Source organism: Salmo trutta, chromosome 38, assembly GCF_901001165.1.
Source record: "Salmo trutta chromosome 38, fSalTru1.1, whole genome shotgun sequence".
Lineage (NCBI taxonomy): Eukaryota > Metazoa > Chordata > Actinopteri > Salmoniformes > Salmonidae > Salmo > Salmo trutta.
This window is the reverse complement of record NC_042994.1, coordinates 32,535,613-32,548,879: the sequence shown is the minus strand read 5'-3', so window position 1 is coordinate 32,548,879 and position 13,267 is coordinate 32,535,613. Positions and strand designations below refer to the sequence as shown.

Sequence of the window (13,267 nt, the reverse complement as noted above, 5' to 3'; positions counted from 1 at the left end):
TATTCCAACCTTGTTTCGAATTATCTCGTCCAATTGTAGCATGATTCCATTTGTATCCGTTTGCATCAGTTTCAATGGGTAACTTTTATATTGAAAACCGAACCACCGATTCTAGTATTGTTGCTCAGGCAAATGTTGTTCACGACACACTGCAATAAAGAGATAGGAGGGAGACTGTGTGAGAGGTGAAAGCGAAGCAGGGAGATTGATTTTCCCTTTTGTACTTTAACTATTTGCACTTCATTACAACACTGTGTAGACATAATATGACATTTGAAATGTTTGTATTGTTGATTTCACTTGTGTTAATTATCTATTTCACTTGCTTTGGCAATGTAAAAATATGTTTCCCATGCCATTAAAGCCCCTTAAATTTAATTTAAATTGGTGAATGATTGACAAGAGAGAGCAGGGGCACATTCATTATGGAAACCGTGTAACGTTTAAGAACTAAATGGAAGCAAACGGAGCAAAATTTGAGTTAATATTGGATAAATACAGGTAGGTCCCTCCACGTTTCGTTCAGTTTGCTTCCGTTTATTAAATGTTTTGCAACTAGGCCCCTGGCAGAGAGATGAGATAACTTTGATTACAAGAGAGTTATGAGGTCATTTCTTTATTGCCTGAAGATGGAAGCCATGTGGGAAAGTGTTCATATGGATATTTACTTTGGTCGAAAGGACGGTTAAAATAAAAAACACAATAACTAGCCAACTCACTTCCTCGTTACATTACGAGACTCACCGCAGTAAATGCACTCTTTCTTTCTCAATCTCATGCGCACACACACACGTTAACGCCGCCTGACCCTCACAGCCACTCAGCTGTAATCGTCAGTCCTGGTGCCGTGCCAACAGTAACAACACAGCATTTTCCACTCACAAGAGTCAATCACAGATCGAACAACGAGCCAGATGTTTCACCGGATGGTGTGTGGTCAGTAGTTGCGGACAGTGGTTGCGGTCAGTAGTTGTGTGGTCGGTGGTTGTGTGGTCGGTGGTTGTGTGGTCGGTAGTTGCGGTCAGTCCTTGCGGTCAGTAGTTGCGGTCGGTAGTTGTGTGTTTGCGGTTGGTAGTTGTGTGTTTGCAGTCAGTAGTTGTGTGGTCAGTAGTTGCGGTCAGTAGTTGTGTAGTCGGTAGGTGTGTGGTCAGTAGTTGTGCAGTCAGTAGTTGAGGTCAGTAGGTGTGGTCAGTAGTTGTGTGATTGTGGTCAGTAGTTGTGTGATCAGTAGTTGTGTGGTCAGTAGTTGCGGTCAGTAATTGTGGACAGTAGTTGTGTGATTGTGGTCAGTGGTTGTGTGATCAGTAGTTGAGGTCAGTAGTTGTGGTCAGTAGCTGTGTGATTGTGGTCAGTGGTTGTGTGATCAGTAGTTTAGGTCAGTAGTTGCGGTCAGTAGTTGTGTAGTCAGTAGTTGTGTGGTCAGTAGTTGTGCGGTCAGTAGTTGAGGTCAGTAGGTGTGGTCAGTAGTTGTGTGATTGTGGTCAGTGGTTGTGTGATCAGTAGTTGTGTGGTCAGTAGTTGCGGTCAGTAGTTGTGGACAGTAGTTGAGGTCAGTAGTTGTGGTCAGTAGTTGTGTGATTGTGGTCAGTGGTTGTGTGATCAGTAGTTGTGTGGTCAGTAGTTGTGGTCGGTAGTTGTGGTTGGTAGTTGTGTGGTCAGTAGTTGTGTGGTCAGTAGTTGTGTGGTCAGTAGTTGTGGTCGGTAGTTGTGGTTGGTAGTTGTGCGGTCAGTGGTTGCAGTCAGTGGTTGTGGGCAGTAGTTGTGTGTTTGTGGTTGGTAGTTGTGGTCGGTAGTTGTGGTCGGTAGTTGTGTGATTGTGGTCAGTGGTTGTGGTCGGTAGTTGTGTGTTTGTGGTTGGTAGTTGTGTGATTGTTGTCAGTGGTTGTGTGGTCAGTAGTTGTGTGGTCAGTAGTTGTGTGGTCAGTAGTTGAGGTTGGTAGGTGTGGTCAGTAGTTGTGTGATTGTGGTCAGTGGTTGTGTGGTCAGTAGTTCTGGTCAGTAGTTGTGGTCGGTAGTTGCATAGTCAGTAGTTGTTTGGCCAGCGATTGTGTGGTTAGTTGTTGCGCGGTCAGTAGTTGAGGCCAGTAGTTGTGGTCCGTAGTTGTGGTCAGTAGTTGTGTGGTCAGTAGTTGTGGTCAGTAGTTGTGTGGTCAGTAGTTGCATGGTCAGTAGTTGCAGTCAGTGGTTGTGTGGTCAGTAGTTGCTGTCAGTCGTTGTGGTAATTGTGGCCGGCAGTTGTTTGGTCAGTAGTTGTGTGGTCAGTAGGTGTTAGGTCAGTAGCTGTGGGGTCAGTTGTTGTGGTCAGTAGTTGAGTGGTTGGTAGTTGTGTGATTGTGGTCAGTAGTTGTGTGGTCACTAGATGTTTGGTCAGTAGTTGTGTGGTTGTAGTCAGTAGGTGTGGTCGGTAGGTGTGATCAGTAGGTGTAGTCGGTGGGTGTTTTCAGTAGGTGTGGTCAGTACGTGTGGGCAGTTGGTGTGGTTAGTAGTTGATGTCAGTAGTTGTGTGGTCAGTAGTTGTGGTCGGTAGTTGTGTAGTCGGCAGGTGTGGTCAGTAGGTGTGGTCAGTGGTTGTGTGATTGTGGTCAATGGTTGTATGATCGGTGGTTGTGCGGTCAGTAGTTGTGGTCAGTAGTTGTGGTCGGTAGCTGCGTGGTTGCGGTCGGTAGTTGTATGTTTGCGGTCGGTAGTTGTGTGTTTGCGGCCAGTAGTTGCTCGGTCAGTAGTTGTGTGGTCAGTAGATGTGTGTTTGTCAGCGGTAGTTGTGTGTTTGCGGTCTGTAGTCAGTAGTTATGTGGTTGGTAGTTGCGTAGTCAGTAGTTGTGAGGCCAGCAGTCACTTTACTTTTGGTCAGGTAGTGTACCATGGACAAAGACTGACACTTGTGTCGTTGAATGTTGATCCCGACTCCCGAGTATTCTGTATTTCTGAAAACCTTTTCTTCTACTGACAGAAGACGTGTTCGTTTCCATTGCCGTGTCAACACCAGGGCTGCCGTGTCAACGCCAGGGGTGTTTTCATCTCGTTCATCTCCCAGTACTTCCCCTGAATGAATAGATAGACAGCTGAGTGGAGGGCCACACTAATGGATTTGGGGCCCCGGGTACCTACATCCAGGGTGGTTTCCGTTCCTCTTCCTTGTATTCCAGGTCCTTAGTTTCTCCTTCTACCCTGAAAAGACGACAGACTTCTTCAGATCTACAACAAGATCAGGGCTGAACGCCCTGACACCACTCTCACGGTATGTTCACAGAGTGTAGAAAAAATGAAAGCGAAGATGAATAAATAACATCTATAACCTATACACAACCTATGTAAATACAATGGAAATGCCATTTTGGCACTTAATGGCACTCAAATATTCATATATATATATATATATATATATATATATATAAACGCTAAATCTTTTGGTCAGACAGACTGCATCCCGTAGAATTTGTTTGTGTTGGTTGTGATTGGACCAGATCCAGTAGAATCTGATTGTGTTGGTTGTGATTGGACGTAATTGACCGAATTTCTTTCTGCTTCCAGAGTCGGGGGGATTCCTTAAAGCTGATGATCGACTCTCAGAAAGGCAGCAACACAAAGACAGGATAGGAGCAGACTAAAGGCAACTGCAATACACACTTGTAAACTACTGTTACAAACACACACCTGTAAACTATTGTTACAAATACACACCTGTAAACAACTGTTACAAACAAACACCTGGAAACTATTGTTACAAACACACACCTGTAAACAACTGTTACAAACAAACACCTGGAAACTATTGTTACAAACACACACCTGTAAACAACTGATACAAACACACACCTGTAAATTACTGATACAAATACACACCTGTAAATTACTGATACAAAAACACACCTGTAAACTACTGTTACAAACACACACCTGTAAACTACTGATACAAACACACACCTGTGAATTACTGATACAAACACAAACCTGGAAACTACTGTTACCAACACACATCTATAAACTACTATTACAAACACACACCTGTAAACCACTGTTACAAACACACACCTGGAAACTACAGTTACAAACACACACCTACAAACTACTATTACAAACACACACCTGTAAACCACTGTTACAAACATACACCAGTTAACTACTGCTACAAACACACTACTGTTACAAACACACACCTATAAACTACTGTTACAAACACACACCTGTTACAAACACACACCAATAAACTACTGTTACAAACACACACCTGCAAACTACTGTTACAAACACACACCTGTTAACTACTGTTACAAACACACACCTGTTACCAACACACACCTGGAAACTACTGTTACAAATCATTAAAATCCAGACGGAAAATATCTACACAAGAAGCAACCTAATATCACACAGTCAACTCTAGTCATTTAGTAAGTTCACCATTCTGTGATTCTCACTGTTAAACATCGCACAGTGTTCAACACAATGGTTCTTTATGTCATCATTTGATCTGATCAGTCAACGCATACAAACACAAACCTATAAACTACTGTTACAAACACACACCTGTTACAAACACACCTGTTAACTACTGTTACAAACACACACCTGTTACAAACACACCTGTTAACTACTGTTACAAACACACACCAATAAACTACTGTTACAAACACACACCTGTTACAAACACACCTGTTAACTACTGTTACAAACACACACCTGTTACAAACACACCTGTTAACTACTGTTACAAACACACGCCAATAAACTACTGTTACAAACACACACCTGTTACAAACACACCTGTTAACTACTGTTACAAACACACCTGTTAACTACTGTTATAAACATACACCAATAAACTACTGTTACAAACACACACCTGTTTCAAACACACCTGTAAACTACTGTTACAAACACACACCAATAATCTACTGTTACAAACACACACCTGTTTCAAACACACCTGTTAACTACTGTTACAAACACACACCTGTTACAAACACACCTGTTAACTACTGTTACAAACACACACCTGTTACAAACACACCTGTTAACTACTGTTACAAACACACACCTATAAACTACTGTTACAAACACACACCTGTTACAAACACACCTATAAACTACTGTTACAAACACACACCTGTTACATAAAAACACCTGGAAACTATTGTTACAAACACACACCCATAAACTACTGTTACAATCACACACCTGTTTCAAACACACCTGTTAACTACTGTTACAAACACACACCAATAAACTACTGTTACAAACACACACCTGTTACAAACACATCTGTAAACTACTGTTACAAACACACCTGTAAACTACTGTTACAAACACACACCTATAAACTACTGTTACAAACACACACCTGTTACAAACACACACATATAAACTACTGTTACAAACACACACCTGTAAACTACTGTTACAAACACACACCTATAAACTACTGTTACAAACACACACCTGTTACAAACACACCTGTAAACTACTGTTACAAACACACACCTGTTACAAACACACACCAATAAACTACTGTTACAAACACACACCTGCAAACTACTGTTACAAACACACACCTGTTAACTACTGTTACAAACACACACCTGTTACCAACACACACCTGGAAACTGCTGTTACAAATCATTAAAATCCAGACGGAAAATATCTACACAAGAAGCAACCTAATATCACACAGTCAACTCTAGTCATTTAGTAAGTTCACCATTCTGCGATTCTCACTGTTAAACATCACACAGTGTTCAACACAATGGTTCTTTATGTCGTAATTTGATCTGATCAGTCAACGCATACAAACACACACCTATAAACTACTGTTACAAACACACACCTGTTACAAACACACCTGTTAACTACTGTTACAAACACACACCAATAAACTACTGTTACAAACACACACCTGTTACAAACACACCTGTTAACTACTGTTACAAACACACCTGTTAACTACTGTTACAAACACACACCAATAAACTACTGTTACAAACACACACCTATAAACTACTGTTACAAACACTATAAACACCTGTTACAAACATAAACCTGTTACAAACTATTGTTACAAACTGCATGAGGAGATAGATACTGTGTTCCCCAACAAGGTAACCCCCACACCATGACCAAACTGCAGGAGGAGATAGATACTGTGTTCCCCAACAAGGTATCCCCCACACCATGACCAAACTGCAGGAGGAGATAGATACTGTGTTCCCCAACAAGGTAACCCCCACACCATGACCAAACTGCAGGAGGAGGTAGATACTGTGTTCCCCAACAAGGTAACCCCCACACCATCACCAAACTGCAGGAGGAGATAGATACTGTGTTCCCCAACAAGGTAACCCCCGCACCATGATCAAACTGCAGGAGGTGATAGATACTGTGTTCCCCAACAAGGTAACCCCCACACCATGACCAAACTGCAGGAGGAGATAGATACTGTGTTCCCCAACAAGGTAACCCCCACACCATGACCAAACTGCAGGAGGAGATATATACTGTGTTCCCCAACAAGGTAACCCCCACACCATGACCAAACTGCAGGAGGAGATAGATACTGTGTTCCCCAACAAGGTAACCCCCGCACCATGATCAAACTGCAGGAGGTGATAGATACTGTGTTCCCCAACAAGGTAACCCCCACACCATGACCAAACTGCAGGAGGTGATAGATACTGTGTTCCCCAACAAGGTAACCCCCGCACCATGATCAAACTGCAGGAGGTGATAGATACTGTGTTCCCCAACAAGGTAACCCCCACACCATGACCAAACTGCAGGAGGAGATAGATACTGTGTTCCCCAACAAGGTAACCCCCGCACCATGATCAAACTGCAGGAGGTGATAGATACTGTGTTCCCCAACAAGGTAACCCCCACACCATGACCAAACTGCAGGAGGAGATAGATACTGTGTTCCCCAACAAGGTAACCCCCGCACCATGACCAAACTGCAGGAGGAGATAGATACTGTGTTCCCCAACAAGGTAACCCCCACACCATGACCAAACTGCAGGAGGAGATAGATACTGTGTTCCCCAACAAGGTAACCCCCACACCATGACCAAACTGCAGGAGGAGATAGATACTGTGTTCCCCAACAAGGTAACCCCCACACCATGACCAAACTGCAGGAGGAGATAGATACTGTGTTCCCCAACAAGGTAACCCCCACACCATGACCAAACTGCAGGAGGAGATAGATACTGTGTTCCCCAACAAGGTAACCCCCACACCATGACCAAACTGCAGGAGGAGGTAGATACTGTGTTCCCCAACAAGGTAACCCCCACACCATCACCAAACTGCAGGAGGAGATAGATACTGTGTTCCCCAACAAGGTAACCCCCACACCATGACCAAACTGCAGGAGGAGATAGATACTGTGTTCCCCAACAAGGTAACCCCCACACCATGACCAAACTGCAGGAGGAGATAGATACTGTGTTCCCCAACAAGGTATCCCCCACACCATGACCAAACTGCAGGAGGTGATAGATACTGTGTTCCCCAACAAGGTATCCCCCACACCATGACCAAACTGCAGGAGGAGATAGATACTGTGTTCCCCAACAAGGTAACCCCCACACCATGACCAAACTGCAGGAGGAGATAGATACTGTGTTCCCCAACAAGGTAACCCCTACACCATGACCAAACTGCAGGAGGAGATAGATACTGTGTTCCCCAACAAGGTATCCCCCACACCATGACCAAACTGCAGGAGGAGATAGATACTGTGTTCCCCAACAAGGTATCCCCCACACCATGACCAAACTGCAGGAGGAGATAGATACTGTGTTCCCCAACAAGGTAACCCCCACACCATGACCAAACTGCAGGAGGAGATAGATACTGTGTTCCCCAACAAGGTAACCCCCACACCATGACCAAACTGCAGGAGGAGATAGATACTGTGTTCCCCAACAAGGTAACCCCCACACCATGACCAAACTGCAGGAGGAGATAGATACTGTGTTCCCCAACAAGGTAACCCCCACACCATGACCAAACTGCAGGAGGAGATAGATACTGTGTTCCCCAACAAGGTAACCCCCACACCATGACCAAACTGCAGGAGGAGATAGATACTGTGTTCCCCAACAAGGTAACCCCCACACCATGACCAAACTGCAGGAGGAGATAGATACTGTGTTCCCCAACAAGGTAACCCCCACACCATGACCAAACTGCAGGAGGAGATAGATACTGTGTTCCCCAACAAGGTAACCCCCACACCATGACCAAACTGCAGAAGGAGATAGATACTGTGTTCCCCAACAAGGTAACCCCCACACCATGACCAAACTGCAGGAGGAGATAGATACTGTGTTCCCCAACAAGGTAACCCCCACACCATGACCAAACTGCAGGAGGAGATAGATACTGTGTTCCCCAACAAGGTAACCCCCACACCATGACCAAACTGCAGGAGGAGATAGATACTGTGTTCCCCAACAAGGTAACCCCCACACCATGACCAAACTGCAGGAGGAGATAGATACTGTATTCCCCAACAAGGTAACCCCCACACCATGACCAAACTGCAGGAGGAGATAGATACTGTGTTCCCCAACAAGGTAACCCCCACACCATGACCAAACTGCAGGAGGAGATAGATACTGTATTCCCCAACAAGGTAACCCCCACACCATGACCAAACTGCAGGAGGAGATAGATACTGTATTCCCCAACAAGGTAACCCCCACACCATGACCAAACTGCAGGAGGAGATAGATACTGTGTTCCCCAACAAGGTAACCCCCACACCATGACCAAACTGCAGAAGGAGATAGATACTGTGTTCCCCAACAAGGTAACCCCCACACCATGACCAAACTGCAGGAGGAGATAGATACTGTGTTCCCCAACAAGGTAACCCCCACACCATGACCAAACTGCAGGAGGAGATAGATACTGTGTTCCCCAACAAGGTAACCCCCACACCATGACCAAACTGCAGGAGGAGATAGATACTGTGTTCCCCAACAAGGTAACCCCCACACCATGACCAAACTGCAGGAGGAGATAGATACTGTGTTCCCCAACAAGGTAACCCCCACACCATGACCAAACTGCAGGAGGAGATAGATACTGTGTTCCCCAACAAGGTAACCCCCACACCATGACCAAACTGCAGGAGGAGATAGATACTGTATTCCCCAACAAGGTAACCCCCACACCATGACCAAACTGCAGGAGGAGATAGATACTGTGTTCCCCAACAAGGTAACCCCCACACCATGAGATTAATTTGGAGAAAAGTAAGCTACCTAGGTATATCTAACTAGCTAGGTATAACTAACTAGCTAGGTATAACTAACTAGCTAGGTATAACTAACTAGCTAGGTATAACTAACTAGCTAGGTATAACTAACTAGCTAGGTATAACTAACTAGCTAGCTACTAGTACTAGCTATGTGATGATGGCTCCGGAGAGTATGGCTGCCGTTTTATGGGCTCTTAACCAACCGTGCTATTTCACGTTGTTTTGTAACTTATAATGTCGCTGCTACCGTCTCTTGTGACCGAAAAGAGCCTCTGGACATCAGGATTACTCACCTTGAACTGGATGAATAATTTTTCTTTAATAAGTTGGACGAGAGGGATTTACTTACTCCAGACACTTGAACAGACCCTCATCCCCATCATTCGTAGGAGACAAATACGGAGGTATCGCGAAAGGAGATCGGGGTGCCTTGTGAGGATTCGGCGACGAGTGGCTAATTTGCCTTTGCCATCGGTATGATTTGCCAATGTATAATTGCCGGATATTAAAGTGGACAAACTACAAGCATGTATATCCTACCAATAGGACATTCAAAACTGTAATATCTTATGTTTAACCGAGTTGTGGCTGAACGATGACAATAACATACAGCTGGTGGGTTATACACTGTATTGACAGGATAGAATAGGAGCCTCTGGTAAGACAAGGGGTAGTGGTCTATGTATATTTGTAAACAACAGCCGGTGCATGATATCTAAGGAAGTCTTGAGGTTTTGCTCGCCTGAGGTAGAGTATCTCATGATAAGCTGTAGACCACACTATTTACCAAGAGAGTTTTCATCTATATTCTTTGTAGCTGTCTATTTACTAGCACAAACCGATGCTGGCACACTAAGACTGCACTCAATGAGCTGTATACTGCCATAAGCAAACAGGAAAACGCTCATCCAGAGGCGGCGCTCCTAGTGGCTGGGGACTTTAATGCAGGAAAACTTACAGCAGGAAGCACCAGTGAATCGGTCAACAGAAAATTTGTCGGATGAAGCAAATGCCAAGCTACAGGACTGTTTTGCTAGCACAGACTGGAATATGTTCCGGGATTCTTCCGATGGCATTAGGAGGACACCACATCAGTCACTGGCTTCATCAATCAGTGCATCGATGACGTCGTCCCCACAGTGACCGTAAGTACATAACCCAACCAGAAAACATGGATTACAGTCAGCATCCGCACTGAGCTAAAGGCTAGAGCTGCCGCTTTCAAGGAGTGGGACTCTAACCCGGAAGATAATTGGAAATCCCGCTTTGCCCTCCGAGGAACCATCAAACAGGCAAAGCATCAATACTACACCGTCTCTGACGCTCGTCGGATGTGGCAGGGCTTGCAAACCATTAAAGACTACAAGGGGATGCACAGCCGAGAGCTGCCCAGTGACACAAGCCTACCAGACGAGCTAAACTACTTCTATGCTCGCGTCGAGGCAAATAACACTGAACCATGCATGAGAGCACCAGCTGTTCCACAAGACTGTGTGATCACGCTCTCCACAGCCGATGTGAGTAAGACCTTCACAAGGCCGCTGGGCCAAACAGATTACCAGAACGTGTACTACGAGCTGACCAACTGGCAAGTGTCTTCACTGACATTTTCAACCTCTCCCTGTCCGAGTCTGTAATACCAACATGTTTAAGCAGACCACCATAGTCCCTGTGCCCAAGAACACTAAGGTAACCTCCCTAAATGACTACTGACCCATAGCACTCACGTCTGTTGCCATGAAGTGCTTTGAAAGGCTGGTCATGGCTCACATCAACACCATCATCCCAGAAACCCTAGACCCACTCCAATTCGCATACCGCCCCAAAAGATCAACAGATGATGCAAATTCCATTGCACTCCACACCGTCCTTTCCCACCTGGACAAAAGGAACACCTACGTGAGAGTGCTATTCATTGACTACAGCTCAGGGTTCAACACCATAGCGCCCTCAAATCAATAAGCTAAGGACCCTGGGACGAAACACCTACCTCTGCAACTGGATCCTGGACTTGCTGACGAGCCACCCCCTGGTGGTAAGGGTAGGTAACAACACATGCGCCATGCTGATCCTTAACACTGGGGCCCCTCAGGGGTGCGTGCTCAGTCCCCTCCTGTACTCCCTGTTCACTCAAGGCTGCATGGCCAGGCATGACTTCAACACCATCATTACATTTGCTGATGACACAACAGTGGTAGGCCTGATCAACGACGAGACAGCCTAAAGGGAGGAGGTCAGAGACATGGCCGTGTGGTGCCAGGACAACAACCTCTCCCTCAACGTGATCAAGACAAAGGAGATGTTTGTGGACTACAGGAAAAAGAGGACCGAGCACGCCCCCATTCTTATCGCCGGTGTCACGTCCTGACCAGTAAAGGGGTTATTTGTTATTATAGTTTGGTCAGGACGTGGCAGGGGGTATTTGTTTTATATGGTTTTGAGTGTGTGTTTATGTAGAGGGGCGTTTTATTTATGTTTCCGGGGTTTTTGGTTTAGTTCTATGTTGTACAGTTCTATGTCTGTTTCTAGGGTGTTTATTTCTATGTTTAGTATTTGGGATTGGGGCCTTCAATTGGAGGCAGCTGGTTATTGTTGCCTCTGATTGAAGGTCCTATAATTAGGAGTTTGTTTGTTTTGGGGATTGTGGGAGATTGTTCTTTGTACTGCTGTGTGAGCCTACAAGGCTGTTTGTCGTCCGTTCATCGTTTTCTTGTTTTGTTTCGTGTTAAATAAAATGAGCATTCACATACCCGCTGCGCCTTGGTCCATCCATTACGACGACCGTGACAGCCGGGGCTGGAGTGGAGCAGTTTGAGAGCTTCAAACTCCTTGGTGTCCACATCATCAACAAACTAACATGGTCCAAGCACACCAAGACAGTCGTGAAGAGGGCACGACAAAACCTATTCCCCCTCAGGACACTGAAAAGATTTGGCATGGGTCCTCAGATCCTCAAAAGGTTCTACAGCTGCACCATCGAGAGCATCCTGACTGGATGCATCACTGCCTTTTATGGCAACTGCTCAGCCTCTGACCGCAAGGCAGTACAGAGGGTAGTGCGAACGGCCCAGTACATCGCTGGGGCCAAGCTTCCTGCCATCCAGGACCTCTATACCAGGCAGTGTCAGAGGAAGGCCCTAAAAATTGTCAAAGACTCCAGCCACCCTAGTCATAGACTGTTCTCTCTGCTACCGCATGGCAAGCGGTACCGGAGCGCCAAGTCTAGGTCCAAGAGGCTTCTAAACAGCTTCTAACCCTAAGCCATAAGACTCCTGAACATCTAGTCAAATGGCTACCCAGACAATTTGCAGTGCCCCCCCCACCCTCTCACCCCTCTTTACACCACTGCTACTCTCTGTTATCATCTATGCATAGTCACTTGAATAACTCTACCGTCATGTACATACCACCTCAAATAACCGGTGCCCCCGCACATTGACTCTGTATCGGTAACCCCCTGTATATAGTCTCACTATTGTTATTTCACTGCTGCTCTTTAATTACTTGTTACTTTTATCTCTTATTCTTATCTGTGTATTTTGAAACTGCGTTGTTGGTTAGGGGCTCGTAAATCAGCATTTCACTGTAAGGTCTACCCCTGTTGTATTGGGCGCATGTGACTAATACAATTTGATTTGATTTCCGTTAGGGAACACCTACTCTGTGAGGTTAATATGTGCATTGACTCAATTCGCCCTTGCACTCATCCTAAACAACCCCATTTTTTTGTAACTTTGGCAAAGGCTAAAGTCGACAACAGATTCTAGTTTGGGAAACAGAAAACCGACTGAGATAAAATGTTTCATCAATGAGAATCTCGCTCCGTCTTCTCCCACTGACGGCCATGGCTGCTCATCACCATATTTGGCGGGAGTGGAAATACCAACCGGATGCTTCAGATTTATTTATCCGGTGAAACATCTGGCTCGTTGCTCTATCTGTGATTTACTGTTGTGTATGGAAAATGCTGTGTTGTTACTGTTGGCACGGCACCAGGACTGACGA

The 13,267-nt window shown here is 45.2% G+C and overlaps 1 long non-coding RNA gene across 2 annotated transcripts; it reads left to right on the top strand.

Annotated features, from left to right (window-relative positions):
• Positions 1–815: 815 nt before the first annotated feature.
• On the top strand, positions 816–4,045 carry LOC115178673 (uncharacterized). 2 transcript variants are annotated; one of them, XR_003872658.1, is made up of 3 exons: positions 816–936; positions 2,951–3,238; positions 3,532–4,045. It is a non-coding gene; the product is annotated as an uncharacterized LOC115178673 (long non-coding RNA). The 2 variants fall into 2 exon arrangements; XR_003872657.1 differs by having other exon boundaries at positions 816–962.
• The last annotated feature ends 9,222 nt before the right edge of the window (positions 4,046–13,267 follow it).